Source organism: Scyliorhinus canicula, chromosome 3 (assembly GCF_902713615.1).
Source record: "Scyliorhinus canicula chromosome 3, sScyCan1.1, whole genome shotgun sequence".
Classification (NCBI taxonomy): Eukaryota; Metazoa; Chordata; class Chondrichthyes; order Carcharhiniformes; family Scyliorhinidae; genus Scyliorhinus; species Scyliorhinus canicula.
In genome coordinates this window covers 184,295,344-184,312,010 of record NC_052148.1, presented here as the reverse complement: position 1 = coordinate 184,312,010, position 16,667 = coordinate 184,295,344, and the positions used below count along the sequence as shown (strand labels likewise).

The following is a 16,667-nucleotide window of genomic DNA, read 5'->3' as shown; positions in this document are numbered from 1 at the left end:
AATAAGTGTTGTCATAATGCCACTCACAAAATTAAATTCCTGTAAAGAATTACACTCAAGTAAATTCAAGAGCTACGTGAAGGAACCAGAATTTAATTTTGTTGGAAAGGTTAGCTTTGAAGGTTAGATTACAGCTAAAATGTGTGAGGATTGAAGGTACATTCCAGGAGCAATTTTAGAATTGTATTCCGAATGCAGTTAGAACAAAATAAAGTTAGAGCACCCAATTCAATTTTTCCAATCAAGGGGCAATTTAGCGTGGCCAAACCACCTACCCTGCACATCTTTGGTTGTGGGGATGAAACCCAAGCAAACACGGGGAGAATGCGCAAACTCCACATGGACAGTGACCCAGAGCCAGGATCAAACTTGGGACCTCGGCGGCGTGAGGCAGCAGTGCTAACCACTGTGCCACCATGCTGCCCTTCTGAGTGCATATTTAAGAAGTTTGTTTCTGATTTTTCTTTTGGTGGTGCTATGTTCCACCTTTGCATATAATCTTTTCAAACAATATGTTCCTAAAATGTATTATTAGAAAACAAATGTATGTGCACATATGAACGAGAAACAAAGGATATTTGGAAAGCCATTCACGTCTTTTGGTACACAAGGTGTTAATGCTGTAAATGGCCTCAACAATAGTCTTATTAAAGCTTCAGAATGAAACTGTCCATTTAATACAAAGGCTGGAGGAGATGTTATTATGTTGGATTGCTTATAATGGTGAGGAATTGAGTTTTGCATAGAGAGGTTCTGATAGGTCCACTTTGGTTACGTCTGGCAGCAGCCTGTCACTGTAAATGAAAGTCCTGCAGTGACGAGAATTCAAACAGCTAACAGCATGTAAAAGTTTTCACTGGCCTGGGGGCCATTAGTTAGAAGCTGCTGAGACACTGCATGCATGGTTCTACCAGCTGTTGGCACTGGATGTCTGGTGACTGGAGAGGAAGAAAAAAAACCCTGTTTGGTGAGGTGCCATGTTCCTATAACTGGAGGCACCTTTTATACTGAAAGCTCTGATAAGCAAGAGACCTCATAATCAGAAGGTAGGAAGCCAGCATGGGTGTACTGCATTCCCTTCCAGCAGTGAACCCTGTCTTGAGAAAAATAAACTCTATTTATTTCTAATCCTTTAGATACTATAACAACAATTTCAAAATCACTGTTCACTCTCTGAAAGGTCTGTTGCACTTACATTGCTTTGTTAAATAAATTTGTCCTTTTAAGTAGAATATGAACGGCACGTTTTGCTGTAAGCGTTAAATAATCATTAACCGTAAGGACATGAAAAATAAACTACATATGCAGTTACAGAGAGATGATGCTTCAGGTATTGGCTGCATGTCTGTTATATCTATTATCAAATAGCATACGTATACATATGTATTTTTAATGCCATTGTGAATTTAGGTTATGAACTGGAAATTATTGAGGATGATAAATAAAGTTCGGATCATTTCGATATTGATAAATTTATTAAAGCAAGCTATTACCTCAGCATTGTTCACCTCTGCCCAATTACATAAATTCAAATTCCAGTGGTCTCTGAGTTGCTTGCACTAATTCATATAGACGTCCATTCAAAAGGGAATGTTGGGTATTTTATTTTAAAATCTTTGATCCGTTGTAATTGAGAACTTAATGGAGCCTCAGAAAATGTCTTAAATATCTTAAGAAAAACAATTACGATAATGCATTTTTGTTCAATATCAGATGACATAGGTGTGTCTTGTTGCTCGTGGTGTAATCACTAACCCCATGTTGAAAGCATGCACATGTGCCTTTAGGATTTCCTTGGTACATATTACTGTACACTGGTTGTATTTATAATTTAATCAGATAACATGAAAATCTGGTGGTTTCTAATGTACAGAAATTAAATTATAATCCAGTCGATATGTGATGTGGGTTAAAATTAATATGAGACTCTGTTGCTCAAATCAGCTGCTCAGTGTGGTGTATAAAAAGATGCTTCACTTGATCCTAGCTGTCAGTCCTTTGAGAGACTCAAAAGCAAGTGGATTAAAGGAAGGAGTTAACTGTAAATTGTTGGTAGGTGGATCTAAGGCAATAGGGTTTAGGGAGCTGCATGGAGCATAGCTGTGAAATCAATGAGCAACTAAGGTTGGTTCTTCCGTTGCAAAGAAACTAGCTTGCATGCCGAAAAGCAATCTAGCTTTCTCAGTGAAAATTTGTTCCTGAGTCTTAATTTAGTTTACATAAAATGCAGATAAGCAAGTGACTTCTAGGGCTGTCTACTTCATGATAGCTGCCTGGAACAAAGGGAGCTTTGCGATCCCAATGAACAGATGCTTAAAGAAGATGAAAGTGCTGAATATTTCTGTGGGGAGAAAGGGTTTGTTATTTGGACTTTTGTAAGAAAAGATAAGCTGACAACAGAATAATGCGTGCAGTATTTCTGCTTTAAGTGGTTGTTCAAAGGATTTTTAAAAAATGAAAACGACTCAGGGTGGCATAACTCAAACCAAATTGCTTGAAATTCATGTAAGACATTTTGACTAGGAATGAGCAGGATTTATGCAGAAAGAATCCATCAGTTCTTTATTTTAAAATTTCTCTTTCTTTTCCTTCACTGCAGCATGGCCTTCAATTGTTCAGCTTCCATTATAGTTCAGCCTCTCTAACATATTTAATCCAGAGAAAGGTGCAGTAGATAAAATATTCATGTTATGTAGTCTGCATTTTTAAAGAATGTTCTTTCTGGTTGGTACCACTGATGTGCTTTGTCTTGGCATCGCAGTAGCTATGCTGACATGCTGCATGATGTAAATTGCCTTCATTCATTTCAATGTTCGGGATTTTGTGTGATCTTTTCCTTGTCACTGGGTTGCAAGCAAAGCTGTGACAGTGATGGAATTGGCCAGGAAGGAGCTGCAGGTGTTTATCATTTCGTGTATCTGTACAGAGAGCGACAGCTGCTGTTATAGGAGAGGACAAAATCAAAGTAAGTCAGCGGAAGGATGTTAAGATGAAGAGAAGCAAAAGACTGTCATGCCATACAGGATGCAGTTATATACTCATTTCACTTTTCAGAAGCTGCTTAAAGGATTTATCTCGCTAATGTGTTATATTAGCTCTTAGAGGGTGTTGTATGTTTCATATATATATATTCTGCATGTCAGAGCTGTTATTGTATAATTTTCCTATGCTGACTTCTTTGACAGGAAAAAGCAACCAGGAGGTGGCAGCAAAGAGCCAGTCTAACTGAGACATCTTCGGAGTCTGGTTACATTCATTGGAGCTGAACTCTTCACGAAGAATAACGTCTGGTAATTACAAAAAGTTCTTTTTCATAACAAATTACTATAATGGTACATCAGGTTACAGCAGTGAATTTAGACTGAATTGCAATTGTGCTAGAATTATCTGCAAGGCGTGGATGTTTGTGAATATGGAAGAAGGGGGCCACACTAATTGCAAGTGATAGTGATTTACCCTGAGCAACAGAACGATATTATAAATTAAAATAATGAAGTCCCTGGTGTTGAAAGGAATAAGTGGGGCTGGCTTGCCGGATGCATGGATAAATTAAATTTTCAGCAGAAAATTTTAATGTGCTAATTATGTTAGCATGTAAATAGTTGGAATGACACTCCCTGCCACAGTGCTAACCACTCTTTTTGAGCAAAGTCAAAGCACTGATCTTCTATTATTAGGCAATAATATGTTGTGAGATATATCCCATCTGCCTTGTTTATGTGTAACAATGTCAGACATTTGAATGTATCATCTGCTGCCATGCGTTGATTATAGGCATGGTTTCAAAAGCTAACATCTAAAATAAATTCCATACAACTACCAAAAGTACTTCAGATTTCTGCAGCATATCTTTCGCTATTGATGTTGTGTACTAGCAGAAGCTAAATGACAATAAAATAGGAATAATCACCAACACAAATATGAGTATTTTGTTTGTGCATATTATGGTATTTGTTCATTTTATTCAGCAAATTTGTTGCCTTTTGGGACAAAATTAGCTGATCGGCAACATAAAATCAGGAGAGTGAGCTGGAGAAGGATGGAGTGGTTTGTTCAATAACAGACATCTTTTTAAGTGCATAGGTTCTGGAAGTGTAATTTGCAACAAATATCTATTCCAATTATGCCTGAATTGCTCTGGATCAAGAGCTCCAGCAAATTCAGGGTGATTCAACGCATGGAGAAAATGTTGGGTTGCTTTGAATTTGCATTCAATCTCAGCATCCTTTTCCTCCAACAAATAAGGCATCAGATCAATGGGATAGTGTTCACAGCCACAAGACTACCTAATTCGAACAAACACGGCATTTTCGTGACAATAATATACATTGCAGTTCAGCGATATGGAAATGGTCAAAGAAAAACTTTTATTTGCAAAGTTTATATGAGATTTCATGCCATGATATCAAGCAGATAAATAAGCAGCGTATGAATTGTGTGAGGTCCTGTCTCAAGAGAGCTGCCAGCTATTCAGAAGCTTTCTGGAACTTTGGGACAGATGTATCTGGCTTTGGATCGAGGTTTGAGTAAGTGTATGGGGTAGTCTCATTGGGTGTCAAGCTGTGGTGGTGGTGGGGGGGGGGGGGGGGGGGGGGTCACTTCACTTCAGATCTCTTCTGCCGTTGGTTAGATTCCCTGCAGCAGAGGGATGAAGCCGTTAAGTGGGAATTAATTGCCCATTTAAGTGCCTCAATTGGCTACCAGTGGATGGGCTTCCTGATACCACCCCCACTGCAGGTATCATTGCAGTGGGATTAGGGACACTCAGATAGGTGGATATAATGAGCACCTTCCTTCAAACACGGCAGCAGAAGAGTAAAATTCCTGCCGAAGAATCAGTTAAATGATGTCCAAAATTGACTTATTTAAACCAAAGAAGATTTCATGCAGAGCCTGTTTGCATTCGTAATATAAGCAAAGTCCATGCAGAATCAGCCAGATCAACTTATTTTCAATATCGGTGAATCACACATATATGGTGGCACAATGGTTGGCACTGCCACCTCACAGCACCAGGAACCTGGGTTCAACTCCTGCCTTGGGTGGCTGTCAGTGTGACGTTTTTGCTTTCTCCCGTGGCTGCATGGGTTTCCTCCGGGTGCTCCAGTTTCCTCCCACAGTCCAAAGTTGTGCAGGTCAGGTGGATTGGCCATGATAAATTGCCCATAGTGTCCAAAATGTTCGGTGGGGTTATTGCGTTACAGGTTGGGGTGGGGGCGGGGTCTGGATAGCGTGCTCTTTCAGGGGGTCACTGCAGACCTTCTGAACTGTAGTAATTCTATGATACACAGGGGAGGTTTTGTGGTGCAATGGTAACATCCCTCCCTCTGAGTCAGAAGCTCCTGGTCCAAGGGTCATTTCTGGACATGATAACCAGGGAAGATGTTTTCATAACATGACCACACAGGTTGATTATCAATCCTCTTGAAATCTATTACCCCCTGTCTTCACAATTCATAATGGGCTGGATTTACCGACCAACTCGCTGAATTTTATTCAGTGGGAAAGGCAGCCCACCAGCGGGATCTACCAGTCCTGCCATTGTCAACAGGATTTACCGTTGACTGCACCCCTCATCGCCAGGAAACCCATGTGCCAGCGTGGGACTGGAATATCCCGCCGGCGTGAATGGCTAATAAATGCCACCCAAAATTTCCAAATTTGTGTCAGAAGCAAATTTTGAAATAGAGCCCAGGACATCAAAGTCAGGGGCTGGGGGTTTTCTCTGCCGCACCATGGTGTGCTTTCCTGCAGCGGAGGCAGCTCAACATTAGCCGCCGGTGGGATCATCTGATCCTGCCAATGTCAATGGCTATTTGTGTTGGTCGCTGGGGAACCCACCCTGGGAGTTGCCTTCGGTTGAGCTGGAAAGTCCCATTTTAGGTCATTTAGATCAAAAAAACAGGGGTCCTAGCACTAACCCCAAGCGAACATCTCTGCAATCCTTTATCCAATCTGGAACACAACCATTAACAACCAGTTACTTGGCTGACTTCCTATTGTGCTGCCATTTTCCCTTTTATTCCACGGACTTCAACTTTACTGGCAAGTCCATTAAATCACATTTTAACAAATGCCTTTTGGAAGTCTATGTGTGCTACACTCATTAACCCTCTCCGTTACCTCATCTAAAAAAACTCAATTATATTAATTAAACACATTTTGTCTTTAATAAATCCATGTTAAGTTTCTTTATTTAATCCACACTTTTCTAAGTGACTGTTAATTTTGTCCCTGACTATTCCATCTAAAGTTTCTCACCACTAAAATCAAACTGCCTGTCCTGGGTGCTCCCTGCTCCTCTTCTGTCCTCTCCATCAAAACCCTCATCCAACCACCACCTCCCTTGAACCTCACCTCCTAAACCCACTCTCTCTCTTCCCCACGCCCTCACACCTACCCCCCCCCCCCCCCCCCACTCCCCCCGGCAAAACACACACACACACACAAGACCATCCTAACCCCACACTTAGTTGCACTCTGGGACTTTGAATCTGGGGACAGCATATAGTCCAATCTTGACAACTGCTGAGCCTACAGAACTATCAGCTAGTTGGATTGGCAAGCAGTTCGCTGAGGCAGCACTTCCATCCGAGTGACTGTACCTGTACTGTCTCATCTTTAAATATTTGTGTACCAATCTTTCATTCCAATTGACCCCAGGACAGGTCCATTCTTTTTGTTTATGAAGGAGCAATTCAGTTTGGCCAATCCACCTACCCTGGGTTTTTGGGTTGTGGGGGTGAGACCTACGCAGACACGGGGAGAATGTACAAACTCCACATGGACAGTGACCCGGGGCCGGATCAAACCCGGTGGGATGATATGCATAAAGCAATTCTGTATATAAATTACGCATGACCTCCGACCACCAGGTGGCAGTGTAAATCTACCACGTGACTCTATCTCTGGCGAGTTGGGAGTAAGTCATCTTGGTGTGTAGACGTATTTTGCAGTAGCTCTAGAACAGTTAATTAGTGTTAGTAGTTTGTTATTTATTTATTCCAGTTATCTTTATCACGCAGTAGTTTCATAATATATTATTTAAACTAGATGTCCTAAACATCCTTCATATCGGCCAATCTACAGAATACGACACCTGGGTCCTTGGCGCCGTGAGGGAGCAGTGCTAACCACTGTACCATCATGCCGCCCTAAGGACAGATCCATTCTTAATCCACTCACATTGTCCCTTCTTCAAATAAGTATTTTTACTTTAGATTGCACATAGTCCCTTTCCATGGCGAACCTAAATGTTATAGTATTGTGATTACTGTTCTCTGAATGTTCCCTCACGGACACTTGACCCAGTTGACCCACATCATTCCACAGCATCGACTCCAGTAATGTCTCCTTCCTGATTGGGTCAGAAACATACAGCTCAAGAAAATTGTTGAAACATACTTCAGAGACATTGATAAGAAAATTTTGGGTTAGACCACGTAAAATTTGCTCTAAAAAGAATTGTTACCTCAAAAATGTTTCTTAGAAGAACTGTTAAGCCTCACTATTTCATGTAGCCAATCTACTTGTCTGGAGGAATGACTAGAACAGGTGAGGTACAGTGAAAAGTATTGTTTTGCGTAGTCAAGACAGATCATTCCCTACATGAGAAAAAAAACCCATCGGGCATACGTAAGTACACAATGTGAATACATAGACACATGGGAATATAAATGAGATCTGACTGCTAATTGCTCAGACTAGGTCGTTCTTTGTTAACATTCTTGATCGACTGTGCAGAATGGATGACAATATGTTTCTTGAGTAATGTTTGCCAGATGTCACAAAGGCCACATGTCTTGGATGACATGCATGCACTGTAAACATTATTTAAACTTTGTTTCAAACCACTTGGTCTGACTCCACCGAATGCCTGACTATTACTTAAGTTAGTTCTCTTCCAATCCTTTGTGCACTTTATTTCTCTTTCTGGTATTGCATCCTGTTTCCCAACCAATCCTCCCCGATGGCATTAGCATGTCACCCCGCAAAGATCAAGGACTTTGATGCTGGCTCTGCTGAGATGGGAAGCCAGACCAATGCTTCCTGTATGGGTCCAACCTTCCCCGAGAACCTATCACAATTTCCAAGGAATGTCTAGCTTTCTTCCCTCAGCCATCTCTGTCCACACACATACATCTGCTCTATCCTCCTCTTTCTCAGGTGCGTAATAACCAGATGAATCCGGAGGTTACTACCTTTTGGGTTACTGCTTGTGAGTCTCCTTCCAGCTCCCTTGAACCTGCTTGCATGGCCTTATTTCTTTTCCTCATTGTGTCTTTGGTATTAGAACATAGAACAGTACAGCACAGAACAGGCCCTTCGGCCCTCAATGTTGTGCCGAGCCATGATCACCCTACTCAAACCCGCGTATCCACCCTATACCCGTAACCCCCCCCCCCCCCCCTTAACCTTACTTTTATTAGGACACTACGGGCAATTTAGCATGGCCAATCCACCTAACCCGCACATCTTTGGACTGTGGGAGGAAACCGGAGCACCCGGAAGAAACCCACGCACACAGGGGGAGGACGTGCAGACTCCACACAGACAGTGACCCAGCCGGGAATCGAACCTGGGACCTGATACAGGCCATGACCACTGGCTGTTCTCCATCCCGTCAATGTGCTCTGCAGCCACTCAGTGACATGATTGACTTGGCGTCAGGAAGGCAACAACATACCCCCTTGGAATCACATCTGGGGGTCACAGAAATGGCTGTCAATTCCCCTAACTATAGAATCACCTGTCACTAATGCTGTTGCAATTTTCTGTCTGATTCAGGATCCGCCGCCCCCATCCCTCCACCCCACTCCACTCCTGTAGTGCTGAACAACCAATGGTGCCATTGTCTTTGATGTGGTTACATGCTCCCCAGATCAGCCGTGCCTTTCATCAGTATTCATTGTTAAATCCATTTGGAGAGTGATATGCCCTCAGGCCACTCCCTGTGTGATCCTGCTAGTCAGTCTGGTGGTCAGCCATTCCCTTTCTACCGATATACCATTACGTTGTGGGGATGACTCACATGAAAGGTCGGGAATCTCCCGCCGACAGGTCCGAACAAACAAGAATCTGGTGAATATTCCCCATCGGGGTGCACAGTTAAGTATAGCCCCCAGAGGGAAGAGGGTGATTCCCAGCAGTTCCCTGGCAGTGCTCCCTGGCACTTCCCGAGCAGTGTTAAGTCATGGGTTAAGAGACATTCCAATTAGTTGTCTCATTTATGTTAAGTATCCAATAATTGACACTGACATGTAAAGGGGCTTTAGGTGGCCTTTGTGTCAGGTGATGTGATGTTAGAGTTTTGTGAAGAGTCTGTTGAAGTGAAATAAAGGTGTTGGTGAAAAGAAGCAGAACTTTTGACTATACAACAGCAGCTAAACGTCTAACAAGCAGTACAAGAGGGCAGTGCAAGGGCAGTGCCATTGGGTCTTCCGTTTGGGAAGTCCATGGGAGGAGTTCTTGGAGGGGAATCGTGTGACCAGGGTAGGGGTTCTTTTTTAAATGTATTTAGTTTTAGATTGGGGCACCCTTTAACTTTGTTTTTCTAACTGTTCAAAGTACGGCAGGAAACCTGGGCAAGACAGCTGGCAGGCTGCCTTCCGCTTTTCCCAACAGAAGCAACACTTAGAAAAAAAAAATTAAAATAGAATCATAGAAAAGATACAGCATAGAAGGAAACCATTCACCCTGTCTTGTCCTTATAGCCCAAGGACACCCAGGTGCCCTTTCTAATCCCACCTTCCTGCACCCGGTCCATAGCCCTGTAACTTAGGGCACTTAAGGTGCAGATCCAGGTACTTTTCAATAAAGTTTAGGGTCTCTGCCTCCACCACTAACCCAGGCAGTAAATTCCAGACTCCCATTCCTCTCTGCGTAAAAAAGTTCTTCTTCATGTCCCGACTACACCTTCTGCCTCTTATCTTGAATCTATGTCCCCTGGTTCTAGAATTCTCTACCAAAGGAAACAATTTTATCCTGCCCACTCCATCTCTTCCCCTCATAATTTTATGCACCTCAATTAAGGCACCTCTCAGCCTCCAATGTTCCAAGGTAAATATCCCCAACCTATTCAATCTCTCCTCGTAGACTCACTTTTCTCGCACTGGCAACATTAATATTGACAAAATATTTCACCTTTTGTCTTTAAAATAAATTAAGATTTAAAAACTGATTTCATTATTTTAGTTCATTATCTTAGATCCTTACCTCAATACTTGTCTTTGATACTGATCTTACAATAATAATATTCTTTATTATTGTCACAAGTAGGCTGCAACGAAGTCACTGTGAAAAGCCCATAGTCGCCACATTCCGACGCTTGTTTGGGTGCACAGGAAAATTCAGAATGTCCAATTTACCTAACAAACAGCATGTCTTTTGGGACGTAGTGGAGGAAACCCACGCAGGCACGGGGAGAACATGCAGGCTCCTCATAGACAGTGACCCAAGCCGAGAATCGAACCTGCCGCTGTGAAGCTACACTGCTACCATGCCATCACGGTTCCCTTGAGTTCTGCCATTCCTTTCTCTCTGCACTGACTCTCTGACCCCAAGCTTTCCATTTCTGCCTGTGCTCCTGAGGCCAGCTGAGGCCAGCTCTGCTGCAGCTTGCCAGCTTTCATCAAGCTTCAACTGCAGTAGTTTAGGAAGGCTCTTCAAATTGTGCTCTTTGCCCTAGACACGTACAGACATCAGTAGACGTTTCTAAAAAATTAAATATCCAAAAAAAATGACTTGTGTACACCAATGAAACTATTAAATGCTGCAAGTGTTTCAGTTTAAAAAAAAGTAATGTCAACAATTATGAGCCGGGTTACTCAGACTTAGGACTTGAAACTTACAAACAAAACACATATTTTTGGTGATAAATCCATTTTCACTGGATGAATTAAACTACAGCAGGCAACCACTCTTACATGTATCAAGGAATGCCTCTTAATGGAAAAAAGGTGGTTAAGTTCCATTACACTACCTGATTGCACTGGAAGTTTTATGTTTATGATAATGCAAATGCATTTTACCCAAACAGAACAATTTGAAGAGAATTTCGAATGCAAGTTTTCATCGCACCCAAAGTTGAAACTCCACTCCATTGTAAACCTTCAAATAATTAAATCAAATATAACTTCTTTAAAATAAAACTAGAATAAACTAAACAAACTCAAAGAGGATAGAGCCCTGGTTTGAATGAATTGCATCCCACACATTTTAAAACAATCTTGAAGAGATATCAGAGGCATCATTACTCATTTAGTATTTCATTAGAAAAACTGTGGTGTCAGAGAAATGACAGATAACTAATGTAATTCCTATATTTATGAAGGAGAACGGAACATGTCCAGGGAATTATATACCAGTCTGGTTAACATCAGTGGTAGGAAGAATACTCAAATACGTATGAAATGAGAGAATAGAAGAACATCAAGAAATGATGAATAAAATAATGAATAGTCAGCTTGGATTTCAAAAGGGAACATCTAGCCTCACCAACTTGATTTTTTTTTGAGTAGGGAACAGAAAGGGCAGCACGGTAGCCTTGTGGATAGCACAATTGCTTCACAGCTCCAGGGTCTCAGGTTCGATTCCGGCTTGGATCACTGTCTGTGTGGAGTCTGCACATCCTCCCCGTGTGTGCGTGGGTTTCCTCCAGGTGCTCCGGTTTCCTCCCACAGTCCAAAGATGTGCAGGTTAGGTGGATTGGCCATGATAAATTGGCATTAGTGTCTAAAATTGCCCTTAGTGTTGGGTGGGGTTACTGGGTTATGGGGATAAGGTGGAGGTGTTGACCTTGGGTAGGGTGCTCTTTCCAAGAGCCGGTGCAGACTCGATGGGCCGAATGGCTTCCTTCTGCACTGTAAATTCTATGAAAGAGTAGACAATGGTCATGCAGCAGCTGTAATTTGTCTGGATTTTCAAAAGGCCTTTGAAAAGGTGTTGAATAATAGTCTATTGAATAAGGTTAGTTGATAAAAAATGGCAGAATGGATAGTTAGCTGGCAGTGGTGCTCAACGAGGATCAGAGCTGGGACCACTGCTGTTCACAATCTACATGAAGAATTTGGACTTTGGAATCAAAAACACAGGGCGGGATTCTGTGATCCTGAGGCTAAGTGTTGATGCCATTGGAAACGCCATCGCGTTTCTCGACGGCGTCAACACAACCTCAGGAGTAGCAATTCTGGCCCCTACAGGGGACAGCACGGCACAGGGGCGACCCACGCTGCTCCAGTTGCTGATCCTGGCATGTACTGGGCGTTGTGGGGTCCACGCATGCGCAGTGTCACCGGCGCGAAGACGCATGCGTGGTGCCTCCCTTCTCTGCACCAGCCCCGACGTAACATGGCGCAGGGGCCGGCGCGGAAGAAGGACGCCCCCAATTACAGAGGCCAGCTCGCCGATCGGTTGCCCCCGATCATGGGCCAGGCCACATCGGAGGTCCCCCCGGAGCCAGACGCCCCCCTCCCCCCCCCCCCCCCACTCCCCCACGATCCACCCCCGGACCCTTCCACGTCGAATGTCCCGCCGGCTGAGAGCAGGTGTGAACGGCGCCGGTGGGACTCGGGTTTTTTGCGACGGCCGCTTGGCCCATCCCGAGAATCAACCGGAGGGGGCGTGTAGAGTGGCCTCCGACTGGCGCAGCGCCAACCACGACGGCACAAAAGGAACCGATTCTCCGCAGAGCGGAGAATCGCGTCCCGGCGTTGGGGCACAATTCGCGCCGGTCACGGGGATTCTCCAGCCCAGGCCCGGGCTGAGAGAATCCCACCCACAATTTCTAAATTTACAGATAATAATTGCAGGGATAGTCAGGGACTGCAATAAATTACAAGAGGACATCAAAAAACTTGAGAATGAGACAATAATTGGCAAATTAAATTCAACACAGTTGAATTTGAGGTTGTACATTTTAGCAAGAAGAATAGGGATTTAATTTAATACTTGGAAGGTGCAAGTCTTTTTCTTAAAATTTAGTATACCTAATTCATTTTTCCAATTATGGGGCAATTTAGCGTGTTCAATCCACCTATCCTGCACATCTTTGGATTGTGGGGGTGAAACCCACACAAACACGGGGAGAATGTGCAAACTTCACATTTGGACAGTGACTCAGAGCCAGGATTGAACCTGGGACCTCAGCGCCGTGAGGCAGCAGGACTGACTCACTGCACCACCCTGCTGCCCTGGAAGGTGGCAGTCTTGACGAATTGGAGGAACAAAGATGTTTTGGGGTACACATACACCAATTACTAAAAGGTACATCTCAGGTTAGGAAGGCCAAAGAAAAACACACCATGGACTAGGTTTTATTTCTCGAAGGAGAATTGATGAGTAGCCAAGTTAATCTAAACCTGTTTTGAACCTTGGTTAGACCACATGTAAGAGTGTGTGCAGTTCTGGTTGTATTATAGAAAGGATATAGAAACACTGGAGATGGTGCAGAGAAGGTTTGGATGGTATCAGAATTGACTTTTCATTTGGAAATGATTGAAAGGCTGGGTCTCTTGAAAAAAGAAGCTTGAGGGTGGCCTAGTGGAGGTATTTAATGTTATGAAAGGTTTTGATAAAATGGATAGAGAAATAATGGATAAACAATGTATCGAGAAGGAATGTTTCCTATTGTGGGGAGGGCATAAATAGCCTCCTTGATATATGATAATCATCAAGAAATCCAAAAGTGGTTCAGAAAAAAACCTCTTCGTCCAATGATTGGCAAGACTGTGGAACTCGCTAAGACATGAAGTGGTTGGAAGTGAGTAATACAGAAATAAAGGGAATGGAAACTAAACAAGCTTATGAGGAAGAAAAGAAGAGATGGTTATGATAGCAGTTTTAGATGAGTAAATTTGGGAGGCAACTTGAGTGGAGAATAAACACCAACATGGACAGGTGGGTTGGATGGCCTGTTTATATGCTTTATATCTGATGTGATTTTAAGAATGTAAACTTTTCGTTAAGAGTCATAAGAACATAAGAACATAAGAACTAGGAGCAGGAGTAGGCCATCTGGCCCCTCGAGCCTGCTCTGCCATTCAATTAGATCATGGCTGATCTTTTGTGGACTCAGCTCCACTTTCCGGCCCGAACACCATAACCCTTAATCCCTTTATTCTTCAAAAAACTATCTATCTTTACCTTAAAAACATGTAATGAAGGAGCCTCAACTGCTTCACTGGGCAAGGAATTCCATAGATTCACAACCCTTTGGGTGAAGAAGTTCCTCCTAAACTCAGTCCTAAATCTACTTCCCCTTATTTTGAGGCTATGCCCCCTAGTTCTGCTGTCACCCGCCAGTGGAAACAACCTGCCCGCATCTATCCTATCTATTCCCTTCATAATTTTAAATGTTTCTATAAGATCCCCCCTCATCCTTCTAAATTCCAACGAGTACAGTCCTAGTCTACTCAACCTCTCCTCATAATCCAACCCCTTCAGCTCTGGGATTAACCTAGTGAATCTCCTCTGCACACCCTCCAGCGCCAGTACGTCCTTTCTCAAGTAAGGAGACCAAAACTGAACACAATACTCCAGGTGTGGTCGCACCAACACCTTATACAATTGCAACATAACCTCCCTAGTCTTAAACTCCATCCCTCTAGCAATGAAGGACAAAATTCCATTTGCCTTCTTAATCACCTGTTGCACTTGTAAACCAACCTTCTGTGACTCATGCACTAGCACACCCAAGTCTCTCTGAACAGCGGCATGCTTTAATATTTTATCGTTTAAATAATAATCCCGTTTGCTGTTATTCCTACCAAAATGGATAACCTCACATTTGTCAACATTGTATTCCATCTGCCAGACCCGAGCCCATTCACTTAACCTATCCAAATCCCTCTGCAGACTTCCAGTATCCTCTGCACTTTTCGCTTTACCACTCATCTTAGTGTCATCTGCAAACTTGGACACATTGCCCTTGGTCCCCAACTCCAAATCATCAATGTAAATTGTGAACAATTGTGGGCCCAACACGGATCCCTGAGGGACACCACTAGCTACTGATTGCCAACCAGAGAAACACCCATTTATCCCAACTCTTTGCTTTCTATTAATTAACCAATCCTCTATCCATGCTACTACTTTACCCTTAATGCCATGCATCTTTATCTTATGCAGCAACCTTTTGTGTGGCACCTTGTCAAAGGTTTTCTGGAAATCCAGATATACCACATCCATCGGCTCCCCGTTATCTACTGCACTGGTAATGTCCTCAAAAAATTCCACTAAATTAGTTAGGCATGACCTGCCTTTAACGAACCCATGCTGCGTCTGCCCAATGGGACAATTTCTATCCAGATGCCTCGCAATTTCTTCCTTGATGATAGATTCCAGCATCTTCCCTATTACCGAAGTTAAACTCACTGGCCTATAATTTCCTGCTTTCTGCCTACCTCCTTTTTTAAACAGTGGCGTCACGTTTGCTAATTTCCAATCCACCGGGACCACCCCAGAGTCTAGTGAATTTTGGTAAATTATCACTAGTGCATCTGCAATTTCCCTAGCCATCTCTTTTAGCACTCTGGGATGCATTCCATCAGGGCCAGGAGACTTGTCTACCTTTAGCCCCATTAGCTTGCCCATCACTCCCTCCTTAGTCAGGAGTCAGATGATTTGTTTAATGATCTTAAAAACTGGCAGTGGATGGCATATAATTGTTATGTTACAAAACTAGAAATCCAGAGACTTTGGCTAATGATCCAAAGACATGAGTTCAAATTCCAAGTTATCAAGTGGAGAATTTAAATTCAGTTAATAAATCTGGAATTAAAAAGCTAGTGTCGATAACGGTCATTAGAAAAAGCACATGTCTGGTTCACTCATGTCCTTTAGGGATCAGAAATGTGCCTAATCTGCATTTGCTAAACGAGGCTGCCTATCTGAGGATGCAGAACAAAATTTGGTGCCACCAACTGCAATAACATTGAGACAGCCTGAAGAGATTTTTGATAATTGGCTCCTTTTAAAATTTCTGTACGATAATTGATCACCCTGCAAACAGTGGAGGTAAATGCTGACCTTTTTATTTTTAAACACCAATTAATTCCCTAGCGCCCAATAGCCTATTTTCAGCTTTCAACAGCAGTGTAGTTGTTTATATTACTCCATTGCCATGAAATCTCTCCTGTAGCAAAACTGAGACAGTCCTCCGAAACGGCAACCCAGGGCAGAACCACCTTCTTACCACAATCTTGATAAGAGGAGACAGCCAGTAAAGATCTGTACAGGATGCAAAATGGTGCACAAGTATATCAAATGTTGATTCTCTCAGCTTTTCAAAAGTCACAATTTAACCAATGATTGATAGGTAAGGCTTTTATTATAAGGTCCGGAAAGGAGTACACACCGAACCAAACAGGTTGGATCAAAAGGAAAAAGGTTGAATACAACAGAACAAGAGTGCAGAGCAGTTACTCTACTGCAGGTGCCAGCTCACAGTTCATGGTCCTCCAGTTTTATACAGGATGTAGAAAGAGGCACGTCCTCCATCCTTCACCCCCCCCCCCCCCCCCCCCCCCCCCCCCCGGCCTCAGTGGGGGAACGCACATTCCCCATAGTTCTTTGGGAATATCAATTCCCCCATTCTCAAGACCTGCTTAAGTTTTCATTAGTGTCCCATGACCTGCTTAACCCCAGATTATGACAGTCCTCCCCCCTGA

At 43.0% G+C, this 16,667-nt stretch overlaps 1 protein-coding gene across 9 annotated transcripts in view; it reads left to right on the top strand.

Moving 5' to 3' along the window:
• Nucleotides 1-914: 914 nt before the first annotated feature.
• Nucleotides 915-16,667, top strand: part of ndst3 (N-deacetylase/N-sulfotransferase (heparan glucosaminyl) 3) — a 1,441,915-nt gene continuing 1,426,162 nt past the window's right edge. For all 9 annotated transcript variants that reach the window (XM_038791879.1, XM_038791880.1, XM_038791871.1 and 6 more), the window contains exons 1-2: nucleotides 915-1,046; nucleotides 3,186-3,290. The gene's annotated coding sequence lies outside the window, so the exon portion shown is untranslated. The remainder of the gene's footprint in view (nucleotides 1,047-3,185; nucleotides 3,291-16,667) is intronic.